The sequence below is a fragment of the Stegodyphus dumicola genome, chromosome 8, assembly GCF_044657685.1.
Source record: "Stegodyphus dumicola isolate Sdum_Otavi_A_Nest chromosome 8, ASM4465768v1".
In the NCBI taxonomy this organism is placed as follows: Eukaryota; Metazoa; Arthropoda; class Arachnida; order Araneae; family Eresidae; genus Stegodyphus; species Stegodyphus dumicola.
This window is the reverse complement of record NC_140775.1, coordinates 191,464,145-191,478,755: the sequence shown is the minus strand read 5'-3', so window position 1 is coordinate 191,478,755 and position 14,611 is coordinate 191,464,145. Positions and strand designations below refer to the sequence as shown.

Genomic DNA, 14,611 nt, shown 5'->3' with positions numbered 1-14,611 from the left:
TTTTTTTTTTTTTTTTTTTTTTTTTTTTTTTTTTTTTGAAGGAAAAGAGTATTTTTTTTCTGTCCTTGTGTACAGATATCACGCAAAAACATCGTTAAATTGCATTCGATAGCGGTCAAAATGTATATTTTCGTTGAAATATGCTGCTTGAAACTTTTCGCGATTACAATACTTCCTTTTTACTTCGTACAAGGAAGTAAAAAGCTTTCATTTAGGATAACGGAGATAGGTTTCTCGAAATCTCAGACATTTTTTACTCTACTTCACCGACACAGCACCTGGTACGCTTGGAGTTGCTGCTTATCAGCCTGTTTAATACCTGCCAGTTATTCTAATTTTGTGTGCAAGTCCGGATGAAGGATTCCCAATAGCAAAGGCACCGAAAGTACAGTGTAAGAAGTAAAGAAAGCCGTGCAGCTGAAGCCGTCTGTACTATGATTAAGCTGAAAGGGGCAAGTCCGGATGTGCTGTTCTTTAGGTTTTGGTTTAAAAGCACAGTCGTCAGTTTGTGGGTTTTCAAAATACTACACCGTAGCAAACATACTCTTGTACTCATTTGAAAATAGATGCACGGCAATAAACTATTACACATATGCAAAGAAAATAATACTGTACAATATATAATTTATAACATACACACTTAAAAAATATTGTACAGTACCTAAATACTTATGTACCAGTACAAGTACATACATATAGCGGTAGGATGCATTTATAGTATTAGTACAAGATTCTGATACATTAATGCACTTTACAAATATGCTGTATATTAACACTATTATGCATACATTGGAGGTAAAAGTTCAAACAGAACTTGAAAAGACATCTAGTGTGTTGATGTATCATTATCTTGAAACAAATATGCATATTATACATTTGCCATGTTTATGCATTTCTTTTTAATTTCCTTAACTATGGCAGATTGTTGCCGTCTAGTTATTTAGTCGATTGGAGATTCCAAGAGCTATTTCAGTACATTTCTGGATACGGCTGAGGGCGTATGTGTTGCAGCAGATGTTATTTGCCCATACATGGTTGTATTCAGCTGACGGAACACGGAGATGATAAGCACGTGTTTCTGGACAGTCAAACCTATAATGTGGTCGGGGTCTCCAAACTCTCCTCATGTGCACTGCGCACTGTACCCGAAAGCATATTTCACAAGTGCACATCTGTGTAGCCACCGAGGGAGTGGCTACTAGGATGGACCAATGGGCATCCAGTAATATTTCTGTCATGTCACACGACCTTTTGCGTGCTTTATGATTTAAGCAAGATGGTTGAAAATATTCTGCCACGGAATTTTCTGTACAAAATAATTAAAGCATCGTCTCATTTCTTCTGCAAATTTTCATTGCAAAGTTAGATCAAATGTAAGCAATTGCGAAGATTTCACTACCTGATTGAAAGAATTTGAAATAAATACAAACACATGTTGGATACTCCGCAAAAATATCCGTGTGAAATATTACTTAATGAGATGAAGAAAGAAATATGTGATAAACATCTGAGTACAAATGCTGTCTTTACATAAAACTATGCATATGAGAGATGTCCTATAATAATAGCCAACGCAGAATTTTATTCAAAGTGAACTTTACTAATTAGCATTTGTATATATTTAGTGAGTTAAATTTCACATTTAATAACTACTTACTCTTAAATGTACTGTCTACACAAGAAATACTCATCAAACGGAATAAATGTATCTTATTCACAACGAATATATTCAATTTATTAACATATAACTTTTAATGTTAACAATGGATATAATCAGATCGTACATACTATATATTCTGAATCTTACACTTTAAAAACAAAAGAATGCAAGCACTGAAATAAGAAAACATTAGATTCATTGTAATACTTCCAGTCTTTCTCAGCTCAATTAAAAAAAAACTATACACTTGAATTCTCTTAATCCACAGTAAATGCATAATATTCGAGGCTAACTGTGGCTTGAGACATTTTCTTGGTGTAAAGAGCGAGATTACGCCATTAACATCAATCTAAATACTAATGCGTAATTTAAATCGCGAAAGTGAAATGTCAGCGATTCATTAAACTCATAAAACGAAAGCACTACGAGATTTTCTGCTATTACACCATACATTTATAACTGCGAAACAAATTCAAATTAAAATGTAAACAACATACGCTCACATGCACGAAGATTTAGCGTTACAAGCTCATTGGTCCATTTTCGAAAATCCTCCCTCAGTGGCTACGCTGATGTGCACTTGTGAAATATGCGTCCCGAAAGCCGAAACGAGATAAATAGCTCACGTATGGGCCATGTCCCATCAGGAATTGTGTCAGCTCAGAGGTACCACTGCGTAATTTATCTCTTTTCTTGAGAAGGTTAAGTATATACTTAATTAATGTTAATTATACCAGTGTCGTCGTTATTCCAGCAAACTTCGTCAATGCTCCATCAAAAGGACCATAGTCGTCGTTTTCATGTGCGGCTTCGCTTGTGGTGTACCGTATCCGAGTACATTCGTCCCTGGCTGCCAATTTTGTCTGCTTTTTCATTACTGTGAACTCCAGTGTGTGCATGGACCCGTTACAGCTTAAATCTGATATTTGCTAACAAGGAGAGTAGAACTCTCTGGATCTCCTTGACTACGACACTCCCACTTTCACAATCCAGTGCAGACTGCAGACTTGACGCTGAGTCAGAACATATGGCTAATTCTTGACTAACTAGAACGATGTAGTGAACTGCTGCTACAAGTGTTGCAAGCTCAGTCTGGAACACAGTAAAGGAAGAATTTAATTTTCGTGCCCAGCTAAATACACTGCTTGTGCCTCGCATCACGTAGAAGACACAACCTGTGCCTTGGTCCCTCTTTCAACCATCGGTATATACTTCATATAACTCGAAGGTTTATGGAGCTTGTAGTTTTGTATCAAAATCGAATTCTGCTGGATTGCAGGCCGCTTCTGGCTTATTGCGCTCATAATCGGTGCTGATGAATTCTCTGTCCTCACAGAGATGTATTAGTGGGCAGTCTAAGTTTGAGGACTACCGTATTTTCCCTTTGTACAACGAGATGGAGGGAGGAAGGCCAGCGAAGACATTTAGAGCCCTGGTAGAGGATGTTTTACATCTCAGAAAGATGCTCAGGAGAAATGGTCGTTGCACAGATCTGAGCTGCAAGGGCATACTTTTTGTGCTGTGAAAAACCACATAGAAGCCCCATGCAAGGCTAATTTTTCAGCTACTTTCTAATACCATATTCTTAGCATCCGAGAAGATACTCCCCATTTGGCTGTTGTGGATTTGTTGAATAAGTTAGACAACTTGTGCATTCGTTGTTTAATTTCCGCGATATGTTCATGCCACGTAAGTAGCTTATCAATGTAAAAACCCAAATATTTCATGTGTTTGGCATTTTAATGTTATTTGTCTTACTTTTTACACAAGAGGTACGAGTATGTCGTACCTGAACTAATGGGGTGTGCCTTGAGTTTTAGGTGCAGATATAGTGAATAGATTCACTCTGGGTTGAGCTCTAGTATCATATTCTGTTTTTGACATTTGTGTACAATGCATAGCTTTAATTATATTGTTATCAACACCCTGGCCCTGGTCTTTATTAGAATTTAAGTTTTTATGATAGTTATAAGCTGTCTTGCTGTTGGCATCGATTCTGTGCCCTTTTTTTGTATGCTCAAGAACTGGTGCTGCTCCACACAAGTCCTGTTGCAGCTCTATGTTCATGATTGGGTCATCGTGCTTGAAAATTTCTTTGAGATTGTACTAGTCTATTTGCAGCGTGGAGCTAGCACTTGTGCAGATATCAGTACTCTGATTTAATAGATGGTACACCTTATCGTGGGATACTTTAAAGACAGCGCGATTCTAGATACCGTGTGTCGCTCGTGTGTGTTTCTTCAATGATACCAGCTTAGCTCTGTAAATTTTTCTCTTTTACGCTGCTCTGTATTTTTTTAAATGATTGCTTGAGATTATCTCTCTTCGGTAATGTTACAGCTCTGCGTCAAAGACCTCTCACTTTTCGTCTCAATTCCTAATTCATTAGTCGGGCAGGGGCTTCTACTGGGCGTAATGTACTTTTTCTTTTTAATCCACTTCTCACGGACTGACATAATTTTGCTGGTGAATACATTGTATTCTTGGTCAAGTTCTGGATTAACACTGTTGCTGCATGTACTGACTAGATGCTGTTCACTTGATGATGAAACATTCCTGAATTTACACAAGATTAATGAATTTGGTTTTGTAATAATTCTTTGCCTTACATTGCAGATTAAAACGTATACAGAATTCTAAGAAGCGATGATCACTTTATGAGGGATTTTCGACTATTTTTCACCCATGAACTACCGGAAATGTAAAGCTTTTTGCCAATGGCAGGTCTGGCCAGCCTTGAAACCGAGTGGTCCAATAGTTTGGTGGACTGTCGTTGGGATTTACACCTACTAACCTGTGAGAAGGGGTGTAGTCTAATGGTGGAGATGCTCTGAAGTTTTCTGAATCCTAGAGATTGCTTTTCATATCGGAATCCCCCGCTAGGATATTGTATTTTGCATTATACACAAGGGCTCACTCTAGTCAGGGAAGGAAGGACTTCCGAGACGTTTCTCGAAGGTGACAAATATACCCTGGCAATGCTTCCATTTTCACTGACCAGTTGTACTGACGCGATAAATTCTCCTTCATAAAATATGAGCGGAGAAAACCGGTCATTTTTGCTCATAAACTGAAAATTTTTCAAGGAACTAAAACCAGAAACAGGTAGATAATGATTTTTCTTTTATTTTGTTCAAGGTGAATTATACAACATTTTATCAGTCTCGATTAAAGTTGTGGAACTAATATGGTGCAATGAGACGATTTACTAAGAACTGCACTTACGTTGTTATCATTTATGTCTTTTTTTTTTTTTTTTTTTTTTTTTTTTTTCCGAAAATAAGCTTTCAGAAGATCAACGTTCACTGTGGCCGATTTATTCACCGTTTTCCAAATATTCGCGGAAAACTGATAGCGTATTTAAATTCTGCTTTAAAGGATCTACACTGTTCTAAAGAGTAAAAGAACAATGGGTTTAGTGGGAACTGCTAGTGGAAACGCAACAATAGCGACGTGATCCTAAGAGGGATGACGTGAGCGCAACATTCTAATGCAAACGTCTGAGTGTGGACAGCGAGGGAGGGGTTCGAAATCTTATGTAGACTGTGACTTCTTATTTTGAAGGCCAAGTGTGCAAAATTTGATCAAGATCGGAATAAAAGTATTGATTTGTTTGACTTACACAAACACATAAATAAACAAGCGAATACATTTCTTTACATATACAGATAGTTTTAATGAATTTAGCTAGTGTAATATTATGGGTCCTGTTAGTTTTTAAAAATAATTTAAATAAATCTACCTTTCTTGGTTTTTTATTGCTTAGTTTCTTAATTAATTACAAAATAAATGTGACTGAGTTTCTGGAAGAAGAGTACACAGACAAATTCAAGTTATTTGATTATTTAATAAAAAATCTGATCTGTACACCACATGACTTCCTTGTACGGAATATTAAATTTTACGTATTTTTTCTTGCATTTCATTTAAACTTATTAGATTGAATTAAACCTATTTCGCCGACACAATAATTCGCATAAAACACAATAGAATAAATGCATTCTTTAAAATTTACTTTGTTTACCATAGCGACACTCTGGCGCTAGGTTTACTTAACAGTATTATATTTCGTTCATATTATAACTCAGAATGCACAAAATGTATATCATTTAAAGAATTATATAATCGTTACCACATATTCTATTCAAATACTATAATAAAGCTAAAACGATGTATAAAAGAAATTAAGCAAACAAAACAAAAAAGAAACAGTTTTTCACAGACGACTGAGTATTTCTCATTCAACTAATTCAGTTTTCACTTCACGACAAGACAAAAATACATAAAAACTCAAAATATCTGTATTAAAAATTACGAAGTAAATCTATTATTCCAGAAAGGATTAAGCATGATTTAAATAATAAATGAAGGCGTTATCTCTGGTGTTGCGAAGCTAAGTTTCTCTAGATTGACAACAAATCCGCTATCCTGCTGTTTCAAATGTAAACAAGAGCAATGGCGGCCATCAAAAACATTATTAGGCTTAGCGGCAATTAAATCTTATGTTATAATCTTTTGTTAGCGGCTTAATCTCATGTTATCGGCTTAATCTTATGTTATCGGCTTAATCTTATATTAGCGGGTTAATCTTATGTTAGCGGCAATTAAATCTTATGTTAGCGGCAATTAAATCTGTAAATTTTAAAATTGTAGATAATTCTAAAAATATTATATACAGATTTACTAAAGGCATAAAAACCTTAACCGGAAGATAAGAACAACATAATTCAATCATTTCTAAAGCAAAAAATGTACAATTTACAAGCATATAAGAGTAAAGAAACTGAGATCACTGAGCCGGCTAACATAGTGGATATACATATAAATATATTTATATACGTTTCGTGCGGCCGATCGCAACCAAAATACGAGGTGCACATCTATTACATGTTATAGCAGTCCTATATACAAAATTTCAACGTTCTGAGGCTACTCGTTTTTGAGTTATGCGAGATACGTACGTACGTACATACGTTCGTACAGACGCCACGAAAAATTCTCTTCAGAATTCATTTTAAAGCAGTTTTATAATTTTTTTGGAGAAAAAAGAGTGTTTTAGTCTGTCCTTACGCACAGATATCACGGAAATACATCGTTAAATTGCATTTGAAAGAGATCAAAATGAGATATTTTCGTTGAAATATGCTTCCTGAAACTTTTCGCGATTACAGTACTTCCTTTTTACTTCGTACAAGGAAGTAAAAATGTGAGTGCACTGATGATTATTTTTAACGTACACTGATCACTATTTACAGATGAAGTATTACAGTGGAAATAATCGTCTTTTATTAGATCTCATCATCATTCTCTCGCGCCATCTTTCGTTTGATGGCGTCATACTCTTTCTTCTTCTATCCCATCACGCCTCTTACCCCGTTCTCTCTGGCCAGTCGTGTTTTGCTGTCACCTGCCTGATAGTTACATAAATTTGAAGGCAATACTGAATATCTTTCGCTTTTTAGGTTAAAATAACACCCCGAACAAACATTAATTTAGAAGTCAAACACAAAATATCACCGTTATGTTTGCAAATTTTCACAGGACTGATTTCGATGGTTTTACCGAACCATCATCCTAATCCAGTAAAACCATCGAAATTAGTCCTGTGGAAATTTGCAAACATAACGCTGATTTTTGTTGTTTGACTTCTAAATTAATCTTGCTCTTTGCTGAGCGACAGAACACTGCAGCATATAAACATAAGACTAAAACCAAAAGTAGTATAAGACTAAAACAATTAATACGGGCAGTGGCAACACATCGCTTTTAAAACTCTAAAAGCATAAATAGTACGAGGGGCAGTGCGTTTCTCTTATAGTGCGAAGTTTTCTGATTAAATATGAAAATTAAATAGCGTATGCTTTACATAGTGGCAGCGTAAAGCTTGCTGTCAATATACAGTGGTGGCCAAAATTTTGGACACTTTTGGAAATTTTTATGTTTTTGAACTTTATACGCTTATAGAAAACGTTACGTTTCACAAAATGCAAACTTGTATTATCATTTTATAGAGAATTTATTACTGAATTCAATAAAAAACACAAAATTCAATTATTCGGAATACAAAAAAAGTTAAACGATAATAGTTATCGATATACATTAGATAGTGATGATTGCAGTGAGTTATCAGTACTTAGTAAGGTACCCTTTATTTTTGATTACAGCTTCACATCAACGTTTCATTGAGCTGACAAGAGTTTTAAGCTCTTCTTTCGTTATTACATGATGCCAGGAAACAATTATAGCCTCAATTAGTTCCCTTTTATTTGATGGGCGCCTCATTCGGACAAGAGATTTCAAACGGTGCCACAAATTTTTGATAGGATTGAGGTCAGGACTGTTTCCTGGCCATGACAACAATTCAATTCTCTTTGTACGAAACCACTCTTTCGATATTTTGGCCGTGTGGCAAGGAGCAGAATCCTGCTGAAAAATAAACGAAGCATTGTTGGGAACGAGATCTCTGATGGAAGGTAGAAGTTTTGATTCTAGAATAGTGTCAATGTATTTTCTGGCATTCAGTGTCCCATCGATGACATGAAGGCGACCTATACCATCTGCTGACATGCATGACCAAATCATAACACTAACTGGGTTCTTCACAGTTGCCTGAATGCAGTCAGGATGTAGATCTTCTCCTATTCTACGTCTTACATATTTTCGCCCATCACTACCGAATAACGATATCTTAGTTTCATCACTCCATATAACTTGTGACCACTGAATCATCTGTCTAATTAATGTGTTCCTTTGCTCACTGTAGTCTTTTTTTTTTTCGTTGCTGAAAATTAAGATAAGGATTTTTTCGTGGAATTCTACCTCTCAGTCCAACATCTGTTAATCTTCTCCTGATTGTTCTTGAACTGACAGAAACACCAACAACATTCACATCACTTCTGATGGCCGCTGATGACATTTTTCTATCTGTCATCAATAGATGTGGTGCTCCTTTTTCGGCCTTTTCCTTCTTTTTTTTTTATTGAATTTGTCTCCTGATATCGTAAACAAAACTTTCGGACTCCTGATGTAGTCACTGAACCACCCACATGTCTTGCAATTTCAGCATAGGAAAGACCACTTTCTCGTAACACAATAATATTACATCTCTTTCTCGGTGTCCAATCTACTCTTTTATTCGATGTCATTGCTTCTTGACAATATATTAAAAATTTTTACAAAACTTCCTACTTGTAATTGCAGTGTATAAGAAACAGGTCCTCCTTCTACAGAACAAAGCAAAATAACGAACTGTTTCAAGTGCAAACATGATGTCACTTTCTACTGGTAGTTACTAACATTTGATTGGTTCTCAGAACAAGAACAGTGATTGGCCAGGAAAGCTAGACATTATAAAACACAATATTATTACATATACACAATAATATTACATCTCTTTCTAGGTGTCCAATCTACTCTTTTATTTGATGTCATTGCTTCTTGACAATATATTAAAAATTTTTACAAAAATTCCTACTTGTAATTGCAGTGTATAAGAAACAGGTCCTCCTTCTACGGAACAAAGCAAAATAATGAATTGTTTCAAGTGCAAACATGATGTCAGCTTCTACTGGCAGTTACTAACATTTGATTGGTTCTCAGAACAAGAACAGTGATTGGCCAGGAAAGCTAGACATTATAAACCACTTCATAACTGTGTTTTTTTATTTATATTAAAGTACATATAACCTTTTTTGTATTGCAAATAATTGAATTTTGTGTTTTGTATTGAATTCAGTAATAAATTCTTTTTAAAATGATATATAGAAGTTTGCATTTTGCGAAATGTAACATTTTCTATAAGCTTACAAAGTTCAAAAACATAAAAATTTCCAAACGTGTCCACACTTTTGGCCACCGCTGTATACTGTCTTTACCGTTTTATATTATATATGAAGAAAAAGATGACTTATCAGCTGCGGGAACATGATTGTAGAATGAAGTACTGTTCTGAAAACATTTATAATACACATGAAATATGTCAAAGTAATGCTTAATGCCCCAAAATAGACATTTACTTAAAACTGATACTTTAAAAGGTAGCAAAATATCGAAAGATCGTTTGACAATTTTATCGTGTAACCTTGTAGCTTAAAAAAAAAAAAAAAAAAAGATTGTCAGCAATCGAAAAAAAAAATATTCTCGATGAGAGTAAAGTGTTTATTAATGGACTATAAATATATTTCAAAACATAGATTGTAGAGTCATTAGGATATTTTCAAGCAGTAGACATGAAAAAGGAGCAATGCCCTCGCCGGCACTCGAACGTGGACCACTCGAATATGTGCTTCGAGTGTGCTACCATTATACCACGAAGGCGTGCGGAAAGAAGGAAGAATGTACCTTATATACTCCTCTTTTTAAAGAGCGACTGTGGGTTAAGGGATCCAATTGCCTGCTGGTGAAGAATCATCGTCCACCACCTTTTAGTTCGGGCGCCAGTGTCGAGACTTTAGGTTATTTCAATGTAGAGAACGTGGTAAATGCGCAATGCTCTCGCGGGGACTCGAACCTGTATCTCTCGAATACGCGACGAGTGTGCTACCGTTATACCACGAAGGCATGCGGAAAGGGGGCAGAAAAGATTATAAGGTATTTCTCCCACTTCCCTAGCGAGCCTTCGTGGTGTAGTGGTACTGCACACTGGGCCGGTACTCCAGAGGTCCGTGGTTCGATTCCCGGCGAAGGCGGTTGCATATTTTTCACCTTTCCTGCTTCCAAAAGTATACTTAATGTCTCTACAAGTGGCGCCCGAACTAAAAAGGGTTGTGGATGATGATTCTCCGCACCCAGGATTTGGCGACTAGGTTCCCTAAAACCATAGTCGCCCTTTAAAAAGGGAAGAATATAAGGTATTTCTCCCACTTCCCTAGCGTGCCTTCGTGGTGTAGTGGTTCTGCACACTGGGCCAGTACTCCAGAGGTCCATGGTTCGATTCCCGGCGAAGGCGGTTGCATATTTTTCATCTTTCCTGCTTCCAAAATTATACCTAATGTCTCTACAAGTGGCGCTCGAACTAAAAAGGGTTGTGGATGATGATTCTCCGCACCCAGGATTTGGCGACTACGTTTCCTAAAACCCTAGTCGCCCTTTAAAAAGGGAAGTATATAAGGTATTTCTCCGACTTCCCACTCCACTTAGCCTTCGTGGTGTAGTGGTTCTGCACACTGGGCCAGCATTCCAGAGGTCCGTGGTTCGATTCCCGGCGAAGGCGGTTGCATATTTTTCATCTTTCCTGCTTCCAAAAGTATACTCTACAAGATGACCTCTGTAATTTTTAATGAGTGACTTTTGAAATGGGATACTGAACTAAAGAATATCTTTCTTCTTATTGACAACTGTGGTTGTTAAACATATTGAAATTGTATACTTGGAAGGAAATGCCACAGCCCAAATTAATGAATGGAATCAATGGATCATTACAGCAATGAACAAATATTATTGCCGTGAGAGTCCGTTAAAACATGGGTGGTGTAGACATTGTAAGGATCTTAAGTTTTACTAACGTTTATTTTATTTTAAATCTTTACTATCACTTCTTATTTTCTACTTCCGGCCAGAATTATAAGCGTTAACGTATTTATGCAAAGTTTGTCTGGCGAACGCCAAGTATTTAAGTTGTGGCTTTTTGCCAAGCGAGAGAGAGGAATCAGTTAGTCGAAGCAGGCCGCTTACCTTAGAAGTTTTACTCAGTTGCTGGTTGCCTTCCAGGCCAGAGGTTTAATCCTCTTGATAACTTTAAACGTATTGTAGTGTTCACAGTTCTCTGTACTACATACGGCTTCCTGTTAATATAAGGCCAATCTTCCACGTTTATTATTTCAAAGTTAAGAGTTTAGTTTTATTTTTATATTTTTACGTTTAGACCACAAGTAGGGGTCTTTGTATTCCGAAGTTCGGAAGTTATTGTAAATAGAGAAAAATAAAGGGTTTTGTATACCCTTCTTGTGTATCCTGTCTACTTCCCACAGTTATTGAACATAGCTTTAGTAAGCTCTCTGTTCCGAGTCAGGTCCTTGCATGTTCCCGAAGAAAGTAAGACGGAACATTGAACCTGATAACATAAGTGCAAACGAATTAGCCAGAAAAACTAACTTTTTAATGCTTTTCTGCATGTTCTGAATATGTCTCGAAATGGCGTCTCAGAAAAGACAATAAAAAACTGTTTTAAAAATATCAATCTTTTAATAAATTATGAAATAGAGGAAGCTGAAGAAGACAAAGCAACGTCTCCAGCTAAAGCGAATTGTCAGGAGTTTGACGCTTGAGTGAATATTCATGAAAAAATTCGAGTTGCGACACTGATAATAGAAGAACAGCTCTCTGAAATCCAAGCACATGACGTGATAAATTTTCTGATTATGATCATGATGAAATCTATGAGTTGTCTATAAATGCTGAGATAGAATTGCATTCAGAGTATAAAAATTAGGGGTAAATAAATCATTGGAGAAATAATTTCCAAAAGAATTATGAACTTTTGCGTAACGTAACGCCTTGCAGATTTTCCACTAATAATGACTTTGTTCCTGATTAAAATGCTGTAAAGGTACGTATGCATATGTTTCTACTTGCATTCATATTAAGTTACATTTATATTAATCTATTTGGGGCATTTATATTAAATTTCCTTGCTTTTTTGAAAGAATTGTTTTCTCATCGTTTAATATTACCATTTGGTTAATGTTATCAAAACGCAGTAGATCACATTAAGCGGCGTCTACTCTATGTAGGTTTTGTAGGTCTTTTATAAATAGCATACAAAGCAACATTTTTGAAAAAATCTTAGAAATTATTCTGGAAAGAATCTGAGAAGCAAATAATAGGATGCAATCACATAAATCTTTTGCATGTTTTCCTTATATAACTGGCGTCTGAAGACCGAACTGTTTTAACTATTTACAAGGAAAAGTTTTAAGTAAATTTCGATTTTTACTTCCTTCTGTGAAGTAAAGGAAGTCATGTAATCACGAAAAATCCCGGGTATCATAGTTCAACGAAAATATTCACTTTGACCGCTATCGAATGCAATTTAACGATGTTTCTGTGTGACATCCGTACGTAAGGACAGAATAAAGGACTCCTTTTCCCCAAACGGAATAACAAAACTGATTTAAAATTGATTCAAAAGATAATTTTTTCGTACCGTCTGTACGTACGTATGTACGTATAACTCAAAAACAAGAAGCTTCAGAACGCTGAAATTTTGTATACATACTGCTATAACATGTAGTTGTGTACCTTGTATTTTGATTGCAATCGGCCGCACCAAAAGTACTAACCATAAGAGCAGGTGTTAAATACTCACTCTAAATCATTTAACTGGTAGGGATATGATAATTTGTTCCTAAACCTGAGAAGGCGGTATAAGTTGGATGACTATCAGTTGAAGGATTTGTATATAGTGTAATTACTCAGTTTTATATATTGTAAAAAGATAATTGTCTTCGGACTTATGCTGTTACTAAAAAAATGGACCTACAGTAAGACCCCGCTTAACGCTGTTTCGTTTAGCACTGTTTCGGTTTAGCGCTCTTTTATTTCAACCCGGGGATTCTCCGAAATTGTTTCCAAACAATTGCGCGAAAACAATTGCGCGAATGCGCAGCGCTAGGTTTCCAAACATATCCGAAACAGTGTAGTTGTGTTTCTTGCTTTGTGGACGCATTTTTATCATTTGAAACATTTGTTGACATTATTGTAAGTTTAAATTTGTATAATACTATAACGATTAATACAGTGACAAATATTATGATCTTTAGTTTTTATCATGGGTGATAATAAAAAACAAGAAAAGAAAGCAACCAGAAAAAGCATTTCACTGGAAACTCAAATGCAAGTGATTAGAAGATTATGTTCTGGTGAACGTCAATCTCAAATTAGCGCTGCATTGATTTTGGCAACTTCAACAATAAGGACAATTCTTAAGAATAAAGAAAAAATACTGTCATCGGCAACTGCAACTACGTCAAGTTCTGCAACTAGAATTACCCGTTCTAGAAATAACATTATAGAGGAAATGGAAAAACGACTATATGGATTGACGACGAAATTGAACGCAATATGCCATTAAGCCAATCAATCATAATGCCTTCTTCACAAAAAGGCAAAAAATTGGAAACCCAGAATAGACTGAATGATCTGACAGAGAATTTTATTTGTTTTTAAAAGTATATGCGTTTATATTGTTTTTATTTTTGTAAGAAATAAATGTTTGATTTTCTTTTTATTAAAAAAAACATTATTAAATTTAATGCCTAACCATTTTTTATCCGTCTTCCCCTAACCCCATTATTTACATGTTAAGATAGCCTCGCTTAGCGCTGTTTCGCATTACGCTCTACTTCGATGGAACGTATCCCCCGCGTTAAGTGGGGTCTTACTGTATTTCATAATCTTTAGTCTGCCAAATAGCTCTTTGACAGTGAAAATTCCTTTTTTCCTTTCTTAAATTCTTAATCCTTTCGACACGACAATTAGGCAGAAATTAATTAATTTCCATTCACTAGTATTTTCAAAAAAACTTTAACAGACGGTTTCACTCAAATAAGAATTAGCACACCTATTATTCTGGAAAACTATTATGTGAAATAGATTGTACATCGTATGGTACAGGGTAACGCATTCTTTGCATAACCCAACATTACACACTGGGCAACTCATATTTGTTCTTTTCTCTACGTTCATTAGTACAACGAGCACGGTGGCGTCTTGATCTTCCAACTATTGGAAGCTGATCCCCAATATTCAGGAGATTCTAAGTGCTTTTTAATACAGCAGAAATTTTTTAACTTTTAGTGTGACAGGTATGTCCCCGTTAGTAGTCAAAGGGTTAAGAGGCTTTGTGGATAATTTTTGCAGAACCAAAAGTAAAAACTGTGCTTAAGTGCTCATTTACCATTAGTTATCAAAGATTCGTTTGTTTCTCCTTTTTTAATTTGAGTTCCGTGTTCC

General features: G+C 35.7%; 1 protein-coding gene, 1 long non-coding RNA gene and 1 other non-coding gene across 7 annotated transcripts in view; 2 read left to right on the top strand and 1 right to left on the bottom strand.

Moving 5' to 3' along the window:
• Positions 1-14,611, bottom strand: part of LOC146996059 (uncharacterized) — a 116,283-nt gene that overhangs the window by 39,429 nt on the left and 62,243 nt on the right. The window lies entirely within an intron of this gene.
• Positions 1-14,611, top strand: part of LOC118184693 (dermonecrotic toxin SdSicTox-betaIIB1bxii-like) — a 180,833-nt gene that overhangs the window by 125,438 nt on the left and 40,784 nt on the right. The window contains exon 1 of one of the 5 annotated variants that reach the window (XM_085822848.1): positions 12,186-12,206. The exons of the other annotated variants lie outside the window; for them this stretch is intronic. The gene's annotated coding sequence lies outside the window, so the exon portion shown is untranslated. Of the gene's footprint in view, positions 1-12,185; positions 12,207-14,611 lie in introns of those variants that run through there. 5 annotated transcript variants of the gene reach the window in all.
• Positions 10,798-10,871, top strand: TRNAA-AGC (transfer RNA alanine (anticodon AGC)). Its single transcript has one exon. It is a non-coding gene; the product is annotated as a tRNA-Ala (tRNA).